The 18,826-nt window shown below is 36.8% G+C and overlaps 1 protein-coding gene across 1 annotated transcript in view; it reads right to left on the bottom strand.

Annotated features, from left to right (window-relative positions):
* LOC131431416 (homeobox protein 5-like) overlaps positions 1-18,826 on the bottom strand; it is a 105,833-nt gene that overhangs the window by 45,660 nt on the left and 41,347 nt on the right. The gene's annotated exons all lie outside the window — the stretch shown is intronic.

Here is an 18,826-nt window from a genome sequence, read left to right as displayed (position 1 = left end):
AGGGGCACCGTGATTCATTGCTGCACGAAGAAATGCATTTTCGAAGCAATTCACGGGCAACTATTTTACACTAGTTTTTTCTTATCGCGCAGCAAGCGTGCAAACCTATGTAAACAAATGACAGTGCAATAAAAACCGTTTCATTGATAAAATTCTAGTGCTAAACATCAGAACCGAGCGAGTTAAGTTTCGTTCTTTCGGCACTTCAAGAAGGAGATGCTACTTCGGTGCAAAGGATGTTTTGCATATATTGTTAACTTTACGTCTGTTAGACGGTTTATGTTGAACCGTTAGGTGGCGTAGCAGCTCAACATGAACTGCTAATGCACTGATGAGCCAAAGGCGAAACGTAAGAATATAACAAAAGGAGTATTAATCTACTATTCGTATTAATTATTATAACAAGAAGCGTATTCATCTTTCAACTTACACACGCTGGTCAAACTTTAGGATGTGTTTGAGTAAAATGCTCGACCTTTGAATATGGGAAAATGTTGGGTCAGTAATCGTAAACCAATAGTCTCGACAATAAGTAATTTCATTGACCCTTCGTTAATAAGCATCGACTAACTCCGGCAAAATGTCATGGAAACAATACAAATTAGAAAGAAAGCAAGCATGTGTTTATATTGAGCACATAACGATTTCTTGCTTCAACTGAATTTATTGCTTTATGGGATGAGACAATAAAAAACTAAAAAAAAATTCTAAGAATTTTTTGTTGTTGATTATAGACTATGGACCGATCAAAGTTCTGTGTAGAATGAAATTAACCCCTAACGCTCAAGGAAAATATGTTTCCCTTCTATAAAAATCGTTGTAGATTGTTCAATTACTATTAGATCGATGTTTTTTTACTGAACGTTAAACAGTTCAATTTGAACCGCGGTTAGAGGTTGCTTAGCGATTCAAATTGAACTGTTTAAGTTTGCACTAATCAGTTCAATTTGAACTGCACTGCACTGACGAGTCTAAGACGAAACGTGAAGAAAAGTAAAAACGGTTATGTGCCCAAAGCACAAACTTAGGATAACCCCTAAATTACCACACCTGAATCGGCCAGTATTAGCCGAAAAAGACGTTTTCGTTCGGCACGTCAGAAAAGACATGGCACTTCGATGCCAATTGAAAAAGTGTTTTGCAAATAGCATTAACTTTACGTCTGCTTAGCGGTTCAAATTGAACTGTTTAAGTTTGCACTAAGCAGTTCAATTTGAACTGCTCTGCACTGACGTAAGACGAAACGTAAAGAAAAGTAAAGAAAATATAAATATGCGCTTCATTTTGATTATAACCAAAAATATTAGCGAGAAGCCAGAATATATCAGAGTGACCAAAATACCTTTGTAATCTCTCTCCCGAATTAGACAAAGATTTTATTTTAAACCGTATTTAAAGCTTATTTTTTTCGTAAAGTGCATATGGAGAAATATATCTTACATTTGGGGTTATTTGATTCAGTGTACTGATTTGAAAAAGTTGTCATACGCGCATTACAAAATTTGTACTGTATTAGTAACCTAAGGTTACTGTGATGTCCTTCATGAATCGCAAGAGTGCTCCATATTAGTATATAAAAAATTTCCGTCAGGCCAAGAAGTGATCGAAAAGTAACATTGACCTCCAAAATGCGCTGCAATCGCTACAAAAATTATGGTGCCTCAGACATGTTGAATGTGGAAAAAAATCGATTTTCGTTCTCTTGAAAACAGATAAACAAAAACAACGAGGGAAAAACAAGAATAGTCCGATTCCACGATTTTTACGAGGAATATCGTTTTCGAAAGTATCGTGTTGACCGAAACTGGCAGGCCCTCAAACCTCTGAAACTCCGAGCCAAAAACACGAACGCAAACTCACTTCGGAAGCATGTTTGACCATACCAATTCGGTGTCGATTGGTCACTGTTATTGAATGCTGGATACAGATTTTACACATCAGATAGTAGAGTATGTGCCTGACAATGGACTGAAGTCGAGACGAGTGATCCAAAGCATCTTAGGGAAACTCAAGGGGTCGAAAAAGAGATGGCATCGGTATTGTCGGATTGTCGGATTCAAAATGGAAAAACCACCAAACAATCTTGTACAATGACACAATATCCCTTAAACATTGACTTAACTACATCATTTATCAACTAATCGTTCGAAGAACATTCTAGTGCTGCAAACAATAAACCGAAATTGACATTAACACGAACAAAAGATTCCGGAAAATGCATTGGAAAATTGACATGTGAATGCAATTATGTAATGAATACCGCAAAAATGCTACCGCAGAGACGGGACTCGAACTCCTAACCGAGGAAATTGTTTAACCAATTAAACTACCCTGCATATGAAAGTACATGAAGAGAAAGTCCATTTAACTAGACGAAACCAAGCATGCTTCGCTGTACTTGGTCACCACGGTATTCACTTTACAGTCCTATATCTAGGGAAACAAATTCAACAGAAACATATACCTACATCGATCACGAGTCTTTTTCCCCCTTCTCTTAATGTAGTTCACATGTTTTATATCAAATTTTCTTGTACCTAGAAGACAATGCCATCGAAGTGCGTGCGCATGACCTTCTTTCAGTGGTTCTCGAAGATACATTTTGGAAATTATATGTCTCAATACGGTTGAGCCAATGCGAAGTGTCGGGAATTTGTATCCAGCGAAATCGTTAGTCGCCTAGAAAAAGCAAATGAACACATGGATATGTATCGCATAAAAATCGCAACTTTGAATATTTGCATAAAAACCGCATAACTTCGCAAATTCGCATAACTGAAAATTCGCCTAAAAACCACATTACTTTGAAAATTCGAATATAAAAATTCGCATAATTTTACAGACGAATATTAACAACAATGTAACTTTATTGATCAAGGTATCAACTGCAACCAATGCAAAACTATAAACATCAACGGTTCCAATATCCCAAACAGAGTCGATAGGAACAAAAACAGCACTGCTATCTACAACGACGAATCATAGGACGAAAATACGATTAGTGAACCAATTGACCTCAAATTCCTAGATCTATTAGATTAAGCATATCTACGAGATCCAGTAACAGAAAAATAATTGCTTTTTACATACATTTCTTGTATGATATTATCAAGTAGAGTTTTGATTCGTGTCAAATAAATCGTTCGATAGCCTTGAAATCAAAATTTATAAACAAAACAAAGGTCCAGGTCAGAATATCTTGCCAAAATATCATGTCTCAAGTGAATATCTTGCCAAGTGAAATGTAGTCCCAATTTCACTTTTTAGTTGCCCTTGAATTTTTATATTATATCAGGTCCCTTTAACGTTTCAGCTAATTTAGTAAGATGTTAATTGATGTGATATCAAACAATAAAACACAGCATGACTTACGTCATGTGCAAATTTTAGTGAAGAATTGTATCAATATTATACCATTCATTACAATACACATCACACAGCAGATTATGTTTTAGTGCTTCGTCATTTTCACCATTCTCGACCAATTCCGCACCGGTACGACAGAGAATCCGACACTGACATGTGACGGACCGAACGGTATATGTTGACTTTGCGGTTTTCGAAACCCCTAAAAGAAGATCACGTACGACAATATCTCGGTGGAAATTGAATTGAAATTGGATAAATACGCGAACCAGGTTTTCGAACGTGAGAAAAATATTTAACCCCAGAAGAGTGACGACGGCGACGACGGCGGCGACAACGACAACGACGACGACGGCCGCTACCACCCACCCATTGCCAGGAGAAATTTGCAACGGACAACGGGTCCGGGTTCGTTGGACGACGGCAACGATTGGAGACTGTGAAAAGATCGACTCTGTTTGCAAGGAAACACCCAAAACAAAACAAAAATGCAGGGTGACGACGTACTGCGAGGATGTGACTTGAGTCTTAAGCTTTCAGGATCAAACATCAGTCCGACAGGGGAAAGTTCACGGATAAGCAATCATAATAAATATGTACAATTTCGAGAGGCGCTGGATTGCGCTTTTATTTTTTATACCTTTAATACACGGTAAATTCACAATCATACTGACTGGTTTCATTCCGCATAACTTCGTTTATGATGATTGTGTCAACAACGCATGTCGCTAATGATGCAAAATTAAAACGAGTATGAAAACATTGTTATGCTTGCCAGTGGAACCGAAATGTTGACAAACCATACAAACAGACGACCACCGGTGTAAACAATAAGCCATTGTTATGAACTTCATCTAAAACGCGAAAATTCTGCCCACGGCAATCAAACAACTCTAGACTACACTCCTCTATTCGGCACACTGTTTTAGCGACTTCATCAACACCTATCCCTTCGTCCGGGCATACCCTGAATAACACCCGCGATCCATAACTAGATTAGTCTAATTTACCATTTCAAATGAAATTACTTCATCCAAAGCAACAGAGCGCAAGCAGTGCGACGACGGCGGCTGCGGCGTCGGCAACTGAACACAGGTGGCGCAGATGACCATCAACCAAAACCAAACAATTTTATGTAACCCGAGATGCCGAGATCAACGATGCTTGAAAGCCGAGCTCCTAGAGCTAATCAGTGCAAGCTTCGAGACTGTGCCAAAGAGCCGAAATAAATAGGTTAAGTGCCCTACAGTAAGCGCCCACAATTTCTTCGGATCGTTGACCACCGCTCGAGGGCTTCGCGAGGCTTTACCGCGAGTAAATATTACTTGCTCCAACACCGACTGGCCAAAGTCATTGTTTCTTCTCGTTTTGGATTGAATGTAATCTTCATAGACCAAATAACAGCTGGATATGCGCACACTGCTCTTGAATTACGTCTTGTTATGTAATTCCATTCAGATAAATATGAAACTCAACTTTATTCGAAACGGTACCAATTGCTAAGATCTTACCACAAACTATCCTTGTTCTAGCACACGAGCTAGTGTTGATGGGTGTTCACAGTCTACTTAGTTAATTACAATCTCAAAACGTTGTTAGTACTGTATCGTGTTTGACACTGAACGGTGGAAAAAAAAGAAAAGATCGTGACACTTTTCCGATTGATCAACGAATCGTTTTTTTTCTCCTTGTTCATCGAAGGGGACAGATCGTGATCGTAAATTATGAAACGTGGCTGACAACCTATCCAAGGGCCTAACGACCATGCTCACTGACCAGTAAAATAATGATCAACTGATTCAGATTATTGAATACCGTGTGCCTAGCGTACATAAGAGATGCGGTGAACGACAGCGAAATGTTCTTTTACGGTTTCTAGTATCTTTGTAGTTCGAAATAAACAACGGTGCTGTAACATGTTTTCCATTAATCGAGTGATTTAACGGCAGCATAATATCGAATCGGTGTGGCCTTTCGAGACGCATAACGCGATCATTTGAATCACAGGGGAAAAATGGGCATCGATCACGTCGGGCTTCAGTTATTTGTAAATGCAAATTTCAATAGTTTGAAGCTAACAATATCCTGACATCACAAAATAGGATCGGCACTACCGAGTGAGACTTATAACATAATCAGACTTAAACAGATCCAATGATTTTGAAGCCCGTAGGAAATACGAACTATCAGAGTATAACCTCTTGGTGCTAGTTTCCTAATGCTAAAATAATTGTAGAACAACCGAGACCAAGGCCAAGTCTTAGATCATTAGCATTGACTACGTCTCATGTTCTACAACTCCGTTATTGATCACGGCCATGGCAAGCTAGAGATCAAATTATACTGGCATGCTGATATTGCAATAATAATGACTCTGATTTCTAGCATTTTGGTCGTCTTAACTCTAGACATATTAAATACGGTAACAAGAAATGGCTACTTTACATGAAAAGGAATAAGGTAAAAAGTGAAACAAACCGTTTTTGCCTTTCTCATATAGAAAGGTTATACAATCACTGTGGAACCCGACTCTCGAACGGAGGCCCGGAGGGCCGAGTGTCATGTACCATTCGACTCAGTTCGTCGAGATCACAAAATGTTTGTGTGTATGTATGCGTGTGTATGTGTGTGACAAATAATTTCATTCAATTTTCTCAGAGATGGCAGAACCGATTTTCACAAACTTAGATTCAAATGAAAGGTTTTATGGCCTCACACAATTTTCCTGGGTTTCATTTGAATCCGACTTCCGGTTTCGGAATTACAAGGAAATATGTGCAAATTTATGAAAAAATGCTGAAATGATTTTCTCAAACTAAAGAACAAATAAAATGTCTTGAAATTCTTTAAAAAGTCCCCGAAAAGTGAAAATTTTCAATTTCATGAGTATTTTTTCACAAACGATGGCGAAACGAGGTGCTTATTTTCATAAAACTTGCTGTTAAATTCATCTAATTGGCAGATCTTGTTAGTTAATGAATATATAAAACTACTTTGGGACTACTAGTCCCCGGTTTCCGCTTCCGGAAGCACCGATAATAGTGAAGCTTCAAAAACAGAACTCACTTGGACTTGTTGACGATGCAAAAGAGGGTAGAGTTCTTCTAAATTTGGATCAAAACTAATTCAATTTGTAGGCTATATTAGTTACTTACTAAACGAACCGACTTCGGGTATACTGGTTCCATGTTCCCGGTTCCAGAGGTAGCGGAAATAGTTATCAAAAACTCTAAAACGAGACTCACTCAATTTTTTCAGAGATGATTTGGTCGATTTCCACAAACTTAGGCTCGAATTAAAGTTCCTATAAACTCATAGGTTGCTGTTTAATTTCATCCGGATCTAACTTCCGGTTCCAGATCTATAGGGCAAAGTGTGTTTAATCATTTAGTGCGACGATGCGAAATAAAGAAAAATTCTTATTAACTCGACATAACTGTTTACAAATTGAAAAGGTTATGTTAGTTCATATCAAAAGAATGTTTATTATATTCAAGATTAATTTTTTTTTGTCGAATCTTCTAGTGATATTTTTGAAAATATTAGTAATATGAGAAAGGCACCATTACACCACTAGGTGAATTAAAAAAGGTTTTTTCTTATTATATCATGTAGTTTTTTCTAGGGTATGGGACAGAACTACTCGTTACTTTTGAAAACTTTGGTTGCGTACGAAAGCCAGAAAACAGCATGAAAGGGACAACGCTCATTTGATCATGGTATGTAACGTTATATGTGACCCGAAACTACCTCTTTGTCTTTTTTATTTAATTTTTTTTTATTCAGGCTTTTTCGTACAAGCTTAACGTTGTCGTCCGATTGAGCAATTTTTGTCGTGAATACGACTTACTTTACTATGGGGCGTCTTTTCAAAATGTACCCTCTGAGAGAGTGATAAGTTTTTGATCGTGAATATCTCTTGTTATATCTAACGAATCAACATAATTTTTGCTACATACCATCGGAAATATGATCACAATTTTATGATAAAATTTTCAGTTGTGTGACATAGTCTCAAATAATTCAAAATTAAACTTTTCTGAAATGTTTGGTATAAATGAGTATCAAAGAGAATAATTTATAAGGCGCGTTTGCCTTTCTCGTATTTTTAAAGCTCATAGCTCAGATATCTGTAAAAGGATTTATATAATCTAACTACCAATAGAATCGAAATTTTTCAACTTAAATGCGTTTAGCAACAGCATTGAAGTATTTCAATAGCACACTATTAAAAAACCTGTCCCATTTGACCCATGTCAACACCAGCAAATCAGAACGCGTTCTGAGGAAGAGAACAAAATATCTGCTGATGAACAACAAATCGTTCGAGAAAAATGTCCCGAACAATGCTTAATATCGTAGTGAGTTCCACAATTTGGTCCTTCTGAAAGGCAGGAATGAATCCCGTACAGCATCCCGATAGTTTCTTTCAATGAAATGCAAATCCGAAATGAGATAATCGACATTAAAATTCTATATTCTGTTACTATTATAGCCGTTAGGACCTCCCATTAGTGAAAAAGCTACAAACGAAATCACGTAAAAAGTAACCTCTTAACAAAAATTGGATCAATTTGGATTCTATCACCACTGCGAGCAGATGTATTGTGTGTCGTTTGCAAAGCTAGTTTCGCCTCCGACAAGAGTGATTACGTCACAGCTGCTAGTCGTTTGCATTGGTGAAAAAACAACGAAAAGGGGACAACGGTGGAGAGCATCACACAAAATCAGCCGTTCTAATGGCTCTAAAAGTTTTCTAAAGAACTATTAGGATTTCTTCTTCGCAAATCGAAGGTCAAAATCCTCAGTTTAGTGCAAATCTAGAACTGATTGGTTAGATTTCTGCACTTTTTGCTGTGAGAAATTCACAGTAATCGAGATCAAGTGAAGCCTTCTTTGTTTTTGCGAAAAAGAGGAATGCTTGCATAATTCATACAATTGATCAACTAATTGATATTCGGAAGTGTTAAGGAACATGTCAGTTGTTTTCGTATTCACGACATCCAGTTATGTCTCTGACATTACCCACCCGCCTTTTTTATGGTTAAGATTTTTTTTATTTGATCTCGTTGTCATGATGATGATCTCCCATTTTCTTTTCGTCTCTTTGTTGATCGCAATCTTGGGGTCTTTACTAGTTGCTGCAATACACCTTGTTGAACACCAAATCGCAGTAGCTAGTTGGTTCTATGGTGAAATATACTCCTGATTCAAAAACGCAATCGGGGTGTATCGTATTCACTAGTTATCGTTGCTAAATGGTTATCCTTGTCTTTGGTAAACGACGCACTGGTTTACGCAGTTTCAGTACATGAATTATATTGTATAGCTGATTATCGTAGGTAACCAACGATTTACAAGGATACCTGCCAAAAACCGCGAAAGGCGGAATCGCCTGATGCAATCGCGATCCGGATATCGGGTGAAAAATTCACCATACTTCTCATTAGATGGAAAGAACTTTTTCGTACTGCGACGTATTTTATCAGATGTAATTTTCATTGATCTGCGGAGGATGGTCATGTACACGCACTTCTATGGCACTGTCTCCTATGTATACAGGGATTTTGTATTTAATGTTATTAACCGAAACGAATGCAATTGCATCTCGTTCACGTCTAAACACGATATACACTGAGCTACAAGCCTTGTTGAATTGTATTTCATATATGTACATCTTCTACGTCCAGATGCATTCGTACTTTCAGCAAAATTTTAATTTCGTTTCCAAATTAGGTTTGGTTGCGAAGGTTAAGTTTCAGGATTTCATAGATCGAATTTGCTCATTTCGATTACACTATTGTTCACTGCACTGTGTCTTAGTCTCAACCGTAAGTGTTTTTCTCCTGTGTCGGAGGAGATGCGAACACGAACTGCTTCTTTGTCTTGTGTGAGACATCAGAAATAATATTGAACTGAATTTTTCGCAATCCATAAATATTTAATGTCTAATCGGTTAAAACGGAAGAGGTTGCTCTGTTGTGTGACATTTTATTTGGAATTTTGAAGATATGTGCGATTTCATGCAAGTTTTCAAAAGTTATTAGTTTTCTTGTTTGGGTTAGCTTTTTTAATGAAATTTTCCCCAACCACGGTGAATATCCTCCACACAAAAAAACTTCGTAGTATAGTGCAACTTTTTTTCATATCAACTAGTCAAGGCACGTGAAGATTCAGTAACTCCTGGTAGATTATTTGGAAATAACGAGAAAAACATATTGTAAAATTGGCATGTTAATACAAATATATAATGAAAACCGCAAAAATGTCACTAAAACACAAATCGTATTTGGAAATGGTAACTAGAAATGGAAAGTCCATAAAAATGTATGATTTCTTGTTTTTCTGAGCCGGCTTCCCATATCCAAATCATATCCCGGTATCATATCCAAACTAATCATCAAAAGAAACGAAAGCACTATTCGGAGATTTATTTGAAACTCGATACATAGAACGTCAGAGCTATTTATGTCACCTTTACTGCTAGAGAGATGCAAAAATTGCAGAAATTCGATGGCGCGGCACAGCAGAATATGAATTGCTTACTGAAAATTCAACTGTGTTTTCCTTGTTCTAGAGTCTCACTAAGAGCTATCTATTCGAGGTGATACAACCTGTTTTATATGAAAGAAGACGCGAGTTTTTCGAAAGAAATGCAAGTATTTATTTCAATCGATCGTTACAGTGCATTAAACACTAAACAACCTTTAATCGATTAATAAACACTGTAGTCTTCACCACCATTGAGAATGACCTCCACCTTTCCGAGATTCACTTCCAGATGGAATTTCAGTGTGGCTTGCTGAAAGAGAACACCAAATCTTTCATTTTTTCCGAAATAGCTTCTTCAAATTGGCTTTCCTGCAAGTTTGCTCAACATGAAGGCCCAGATATTTTCGATAGGTATAATAAAAGAGGGCCAATCATTCATTCTGTCAAATAACGCGAAAAACCAAGTAGTACTAACAATTGAGTGTCAAAGAGTACAATACGATTATGTGTGGATTGAGTACAATACGACTAGACATTTGAAAACGAATTCGTCGAAAAATAAAAATAAAATGGTTTCAACTGCAAAATCTACTGTGCACGGATTGCGTAGCTTGGTAAGGTTTTGAAACATGCATAGACCGAGATAGACACATGAATCAAACTGTTTAAAGTAAACAATGATACCAATCATGAAACAGTCCAAGAAACACATGGTAGAGAACTTAGAAACAACCATCCAATTCCAGGCTGATCTCACACTCGTTGAATATTTGGAATCGAGAAAGATATGCATGTTTCGGGAGTACAGAGTTACTGAATAATAACGGCTATTACTCAAATGACTTGATCATCAACAATTGGTTTAGACTGAACCCGGAAAATAATTAATAATTATCAAAAGTCATTGATAACGAATTCAAAATTTTTGAAATGTAGAATCATCCATCCACGTGAAAAAAATGAAACTTCTTTACTCAAGCACATACATACATTCAAAGATCTTAAATAACTGAAACTTTTCAAACTGTAATTAAAATATTTATTTACAACTCGTGTCTTGAGAAAGGCAATTCACTGATATATAATTGTGCTGAAGTTTAAACAAAATCACAACATGACCGGTAAACCAAAAGACACGATTTAAAATGGACAAATTTCGTAATTTTCCATTCGACTGCCACCTTTCAACCACGCCAAATTGCACAATTCTAATTGACTCGAACTAGCCAACCAACCACCTTTTCCATGGAGCCCAATAAATGGAAAACATTTAACATTACACGTCGCGGTGCAACTATGATCAATCTAATTCCTTGTTTGTTTGTGTTTCAGTCTTCACCCAAGAAAAAAGCCTCCACCCACCCTGGTTCTTCTGTGGTGATCTACTTTTCCACGGCGACCAATCAAACCGGTTTCGAATGAGCCAAAACGGATCGAATTAACGCGTTGGCCAAAAATATCTGTTAAAAGCTGGAACCGGTTGCTGGCGCTTCAGTTGATTGCACACACATTTTTCACGCACCATCCAGAGCGGGAGGTCTGGTTTTCAATATCCGGTTGTCCGTCCCGGGTTTCGATGCTCGCTGCGTGCACAAACAGGAAACGAGCTGATCTCAGATGGCGATGACTTTTTTCGGCGGGAACCGCTTGCCACATCTAGTGGTTTATACATCTATATAGAAGAAGCAACGAACGATATTGAGGTTATGCTCTGATGATCCATATATTGATCGGTCTTTCTTTTCCTGTACCAGATCTGCCGATGCAGTCGCTACCATATTCTTCGCTCGACGACAGAAACGGGTTTCTCGCTTGGTGCAACCGACCAAGTTTCGCTTCTTTTTACGCACGTTGCATTATTGCAGTTTCTCCATCTTTGGCGTCATCAGCGAGGTAGCTTTCCGCTCGAATAGCTGTCTAGTAAGTATGCGTCCCCTCATCCTCATCCTCCTCCTCTACCTGCACAAGACAGGATGGGATATCCAGTATCGATCACTTTTTCTCACAACCGCCACACCGTGACGATTCGAGAGGCGTTCAATCGAATCAGAAGCAGAACCAACTGCAAACTCGAGCTGACAGCGACAGCGCTCGATGCGATTAGCGCCGGAGCTGTCAAAGTTTTAAAATACAGCTGGGATGGATGAAGTCAAGATCGCGGAACAAATGATTGATCACGTTTTTATTTTGCTGGAGCTATGACTGTTGTTCTGAGCGATGTTCGAACAATTCAAAGGTTATGTTTTTTTTCTGATCAGAACAAATCCAATAAACTTCTTATCGAAACACAGTGATGGGAAGTGAGATAAAATTGTGAATGTTCAACTAGTATTTATACTTCCAACAAAGATTTTGAAAAATTCTATCTGATTGATATTTCCAGGAGTTTAAGGTTCACTATGCAATATTCTGATTATATAAATACTTTTGAAAGTATTTACTCGCCATTCGATCAGTAACTCCCAATAACAGGGATGTTTTAACTTTGGAACTATCAACATTGTTCCCTAAGATTACATATAAACTTCCATTGTTCGGACATTCCTTCAAATAGATAAAAATTCAAATAGAAGAAAAATGAATTTAGTAACCATATATTGGTGAGAATTTCACCGTGCGCGGAATCGCGTGACCTTGACATTTCAAAATAATATTTAGACAACCGGTTCACGAATGGGGAAAGTCCGGAAAGATTTCAACTCGAAGCTAATGCGATTAATGAGGATTGGCATGTAATACATTTCCCAGAAAATATCAATCGTTTATCAGACTTTATGAAGTTTGACATGTAATTTAAATACTGAGCAATTCCAGAAATGAGTAGACGAAAAAGTGACAAAATCAGATTCGACCTTCTCCGATTTGGATGAAACTTTGCATATGGCTTCAGTATGGCAAACCATAAGTTTTGAACCGATGGAGAATCCGACTCACGACTGAATTTTAAAAAGGGCGTATGTATTTTTGCATTTCACAAAAATTGCCTTTTACAAATCGTTGTAACTCGGAAACCGTTAATTGTACAAAAATGACGTTCAGGAAGAAGTTGTAGGGAATCGATTGGGCACTCTAAAAAAATATACACTGAAAAATAGATTTGATTTTTTTCTCAATAATTACAAAATAATCCAAAAAAGTTAAAAAATATCAGGATTTTAATTTTTTTTCGATAATTTTTATTTCAAAACTGTTATTAAAACCTACAGATTGATAACCTTTAATATAATTAAGAACTATTCCTGTACATGTGATAATTGTAGATATAGCAAGCAAATAAACAAATCATGGAAATAGAAAAAATGGTGTTATAATTAAATATCCAAGTATCTCAAGAACAACTACTTTTAGAAGAAAGGATATCATGAACAAATTTATTGCCTTTAACCTGTAGAATAATATTCTACTGTTTAAATGATTATCTTTCAACGAGAACTTGAAATTTCGAATATATCTGTAAATTATTTTAGCTGTAACTTCTTCATTGTTCAAAAGGCACGGATGGGATAGCCATCAATCTGTAGGTTTTAATAACAACTTTAAAATAAAAACTATCAAAAAAAATTAAATCCCTGATTTTTTTTATTTAACTTTTTCGGATTATTTTGTAATTATTAAGAAAAAAAATCAAATCTTTTTTTCAGTGTATATTTTTTTAGAGTGCCCAATCGATTCCCTACAACTTCTTCCTGAACGCCATTTTTGTACAATTAACGGTTCCGAGTTACAACGATTTGAAAAAGGCAATTTTTATGAAATGCAAAAATACATACGCCCTTTTTAAATATCAGTCGTGAGCCGAATTGACCTCTCCATCGGTTCAAAAGTTATGGTTTGCCATACTGAAGTCATGTGCAAAGTTTCATCCAAATCGGAGAAGGTCGAGTTTGAATAACACATGTTTTTTTGTCTAACCATATTGGTTGTCTAAACCGACATTTTTATCTAAATTACCAAATAAGTAAAGTTTTTCGTAACCCTAACACTATAAAAAAGGCATTAACTAAATTATGCTACAATCCCGATATGATAGAGAAGTTTATCAAGTTTATAGTTATTATCTTATCCTGGAAATCCTTCAAATGAAATTTTGACTTTCAATATTGATCATGGAGTCAATAAAAGCGCTGTGGTCTTCTGTAAGCTTCGCCGTGAAGTGTATCAAGTTTGTTCATACTATCTGTTCTATCATTATCTATCATATATGAACTGTAAATCGAAATCCAAACTTCGGTACAATCATGATGCCTTTGTGTTAGAGAACTGAGGTATTTCCAAATCTATAACACGATTAAAATTTGGTTAAATTTTATATGAAAGTTTCTTGAGAAGCAACGCATCAAAATTTTTCTCGCATTGCGTGTAAACCCGAGATACTCGCACGCTAATTTTGTAAAATATGGCCAAACAAATTTTACAAAAACAAAAACATGTGTCGACAGTCGGAAACCTGAGACCACAAAAACCTTGAAACGAGTGCCCAGCTGCTTCAGTGAAACATCCCTCTACCCTTCCTAAATGTCGCAAGCATACTAGGAGTGTTGTCTACAACCGTGCCAGCAAAATTTCAATCCAATACGAAATTCTCATTCACAACTAATTAAAATCAGAAAATTTGAAGAATTCGTTCTGTCACCATCACTGCTGAAAGACAGCACAAAGAAATCAAAAATTATATATATATATATATATATATATATATATATATATATATATATATATATATATATATATATATATATATATATATATATATATATATATATGTGTTTATTAGCCAAAAACTCATGAGATGTGTCAAAGCAAAACAATCCTTTAAAAAACTAAAAAGGATCCGGAGTACTACTTGTATTCGGTTTTTGCTTTCCGAGTGCTCAAAGTTTTCAGTGAGAGAGTCGATGTCGCGAAGTCGAATGAAGAAAACAGTGATTTAGAAGAGAAAATTTATAAAAAAAACTAGTTTATGTTTCGTTTATGCCTTTTCCTCCAATACTATCTAACTATCGTATTTATACCTGTCAATATAGAAAAGACAACCGCGACTGAAAAATTCTTCTCAGTAGTGGTGTGCTATCTAGTGGCTAGTAATCATTACAGTGTGAACGTTTTTTCGGTGACAGTGCGCCAGATAGCTGCAGATTACAGAAACCAATTCAACCATTCATGTTGGTTGACAACAACGTTTAATTTTTCTAATTCAAAAATTAGTTAAATGAAAATGGAGTGTGCCTTAGCTAATAAATGACAGCACGTTGAATTCAACTAAAAAAATAGTCATTTAAACTAATATTTTATCATTACTAAGGGAATGAGAATTAAAAAATCTAAATCAGCAAAGTAAGATTTTTTTTTGTTGTCTCAAAAAATAACTAACTAAAATCAGAAAATCAACTAATTTTTTCGCCAAAATGCTGATTTCTGTCTATCCGTGTATCGAAAGCTTAATGAACAGGAATAACAAACGGCAACAAGAAAAGAACAGGTGCAGATATTGTCAAACGCTTCAAGTTATCGAAGTTTGTAAAAGATATCTCGTTGGGAAGGCCATCTGTTGCTGTGGCTTGGAAGGCAACATTAATATTTCTAAGCACGAGGACTGGAATGTCTGTTACCTTTCCGCAAGCAACACAATCGTTCCAGTTTAGATTTGGCATCCTGTCGCGAACAACACTTAGATGGTAGGACATAAACACTCTTGACACATCAGAGCTTCACTCAATATGAAAATGTTGGTTCATCGTCAAACGGAACCTCAAGAAGATTCGAAAGACAATTGTCAGTTAGATACTGTTCAAGGCAAATTGTCTTTAAGCGGCGACGATAGAAACCAGAGGCTGTTCCACACTTACTGAAAGAAATCAAGCTCTAAGCTTATATTATTTGAAAAAATTTTCAGGATTTCTACCTAGCATAGATAGCGCGACAATTCAATAGTATCCTCTGGCATGGACATATCGTTTTTTTAAGGTTAAGATCAGGAGAGTATAGAATACTAATATCGTCGACTATGTTTCTTAAAGGGATCTATTTCTTGCGACAAATTTGGAACTTAGGTTTTGGAACTTAAGTTCCATAAGTTTTCTAAAACTCGAAAGGATTCGAAACCTTGGTTTCTAAAAGTGTCGTGTTGAAATTGACATATAGGTTAGGCAGATTCTTGAACAAATTTAGTATTATTATGTCAGGACTAGGAGAATGACCATAAAAAACAATTGAAGTTTCTCTAATTGCCTAAGAATATTCAAAACAATTTTTATTTGAGTTTCACAGACAACACAGACAACTCTTCGGGGAAAGTTTGATAGGTTCTCATTAACTACGTTTTGATTTCTTATTTTCTTGGCCATCATCCAGTGTTTATTGAGTTTTTTTTAGGATAGACCCTCATAAAAATACCATCAATAGCTACACTTTTGGTATGTGATACGATATTAAGACATTAAGAAACCTTAAAAGCTTTCAAGACTTTTTGATTTCCGCAGCATCACTATGTATTATGTCTCCAGTACTAATTATCCCACCGAGTAACGGTATTGTGATAGTTGGAGAATAAATATACACAGTTTTTTTTACGTTTCGTCTTTGACTCATCAGTGCAGAACAGTTATTATTATAACTTTCAAAACAATTCGAGTGTCTATTTTTGTGATCGCTTCATAAACTGACTTAAAAAATCACCATCATTACTGTTCCGGATGTAAGTTCTCATTAACTACGTCTTTATATAGCGATCTAATAAAACTGCAACGCATACTGTCTCAAACTTCCGGTAAGACCTTCATCATCAACCGTAGAATGCCTCTCTCTCTCTCGTTTTAAAAGGTTTACTGAATTCGCATGCCACTCCACCCTTTTCTGGGAAACGGTTCCGCTCAAAATGGTTGACCGTGTGCAAACCATTGCCATTGCCATCAAAAGCAGCAGTAGCAAAGTAATTGTGTTCTTGACGGTTCCAAGATTCTGAGCCCGATTTGAGGAGAAACCCCGAATTGTTCCAATGAATGAGTCGCTCGTCAGCTGCTTCCCATAACCTCGGTGAAATGGTGTTGTTTTTTTTCTCCTGTCGTTGATTTGATTCAGAATTCAGAAGAGGGGCCTCATTTGTGATTATTTTTTTAAACCCCCTTCGAACGATCAGTTTATTATTTCGTTCGTGCAATTCCTGTAACGAATTCTAGGTCACGGTCTGTTGTTCTAACTAATGACCAACATTTACGATCCTACATGATATCTGGAGAGTCGGGAGGCGAGACTAAATGTGGGTTTTAATTTTAACATCTTCCCTGTCTGCGTAAACTCTGCTTCGTCATCAACAGTGTCATTAGTACGGATTTTATTCTGAAATAGCACATGATTTTCCTTTTTTCTTACTTTCATGGACAAACATGACGGAACTCAGCATTATATGAAATCTAGTATTCTGTTGGCAAGTGCTTCGGATTGCAATCAATCAACTCTAAAAAAATAAATGCAACAAAGTATTTTCCACTAGACTCATGACGCCGCACACATCCTGCTCGAGCACAGGAACCTGCCGAGCATTGCGAAACGTACAAGTGTAGCTGCGGCAACCGACATCAAATAATCAGGTTGAAGCAGCATAACATGACCTTTCCATTGTAGCATACATTTACATGTACTGCTGAATGCAACCGTTTCGGCTTCCCGGCGAGCTAAGCAACGAGAGCGCGAGTTGTAGGATTTTTTTCTCCTTTGCATACAAGAAAACCACCAACTTGTCGGCCGCTTTCGCAGTGCACCGAGTCGATTTAGCGCTGCACCGGTTTTTTTTGTTTTGTGTATAACCTATAAATAAACCAAATGCAACCACCGCTACACGATGCTAGTCCAAATCAGTTTACTTCGATCGATCTGTGGGTGAGTGCACCTACGACGAAGTGAACAACCAAATTGTTGCTCCGTTGGACAAGTGGATCGACTTGATTGAACGGTATCCGGCGTTCTTAGAAACAGGTGTTTTGTTTGATAATGGAAATGCAAAGCAACTACGAACCGGGATTGATGCTGCGTAGGGGAACAAGTATTTGTCGGACATAAGATGACTGTAAATACATCAACCATACCGCGACATACTGCTATACGATTGAGGTGAAAAAGTAAGCAAGGTAAACTTAAATCTCATTGAAAAAATTTCTATAAAATTCAAGTTAAAATAATCCAGGTATAGGAACACAGTTAGCAGGCAATGAGATTGAAGAAATCAAAAAGATCATACGATCATTCTCTTGAAGTTGTTAGATTTTGTTTACAAACCTATTTTCTTACTTTTAAGCTTCGTTTTAGGTGTGTCAGTGAACATACATCATGCGTTCATTGGCCATTGGCCCGGGTTGGCGGTTCAATGCATATGGCGCTGGTCTTACAAGCCAGTTTTCATATGTTCGAGCCCCGACCTGGAAGGATTCATAATCAGTAGGATCGTAGTACATTGTATTCCTATATAAAAAAGACGGGTGGGTAATGTCACAGACATAACTGGAGGATGTGAATACGAGTAAAATTGGCATTTCTCTTCCACACTTCCAAATTTAGACAATCATTCGTATTAGCTGATTGATTGTGTGAATTTTGCAACTTTTACTGCTTCGTTTCCAGAATTGGAACGGTGCATCTATACTCAAGTACGATTCATTGACGCCAAACATATTCTACCATACATTTAAATAATACGAAACAAATGTATGTAAACAATGCAACAAAAAATGTTATATTAGTTATTTCTTGGAATTTACATTCTCAGTAGAGGAAAACTTGGCACAATTCTTTTGGGAACATTTCAATACTTGTAAAAAGATCCGATTTTAGAGCTTTTTCCGATGAATATCCAGGACATCCGAAAAGTGAATACTACGAAAAGGGTTTTTTTTTTTGCTGCTACTGGTTGAAGGTCCTCGCCATGACGTCCAGTTCCGTACAATGCATGAGGAGAAATGATCGATTTTTGAGGTCT

The sequence above is a fragment of the Malaya genurostris genome, chromosome 2, assembly GCF_030247185.1.
Source record: "Malaya genurostris strain Urasoe2022 chromosome 2, Malgen_1.1, whole genome shotgun sequence".
Classification (NCBI taxonomy): domain Eukaryota; kingdom Metazoa; phylum Arthropoda; class Insecta; order Diptera; family Culicidae; genus Malaya; species Malaya genurostris.
Note: the sequence above shows the minus strand (reverse complement) of the source record. Positions and strands in the feature narration are given on the sequence as shown.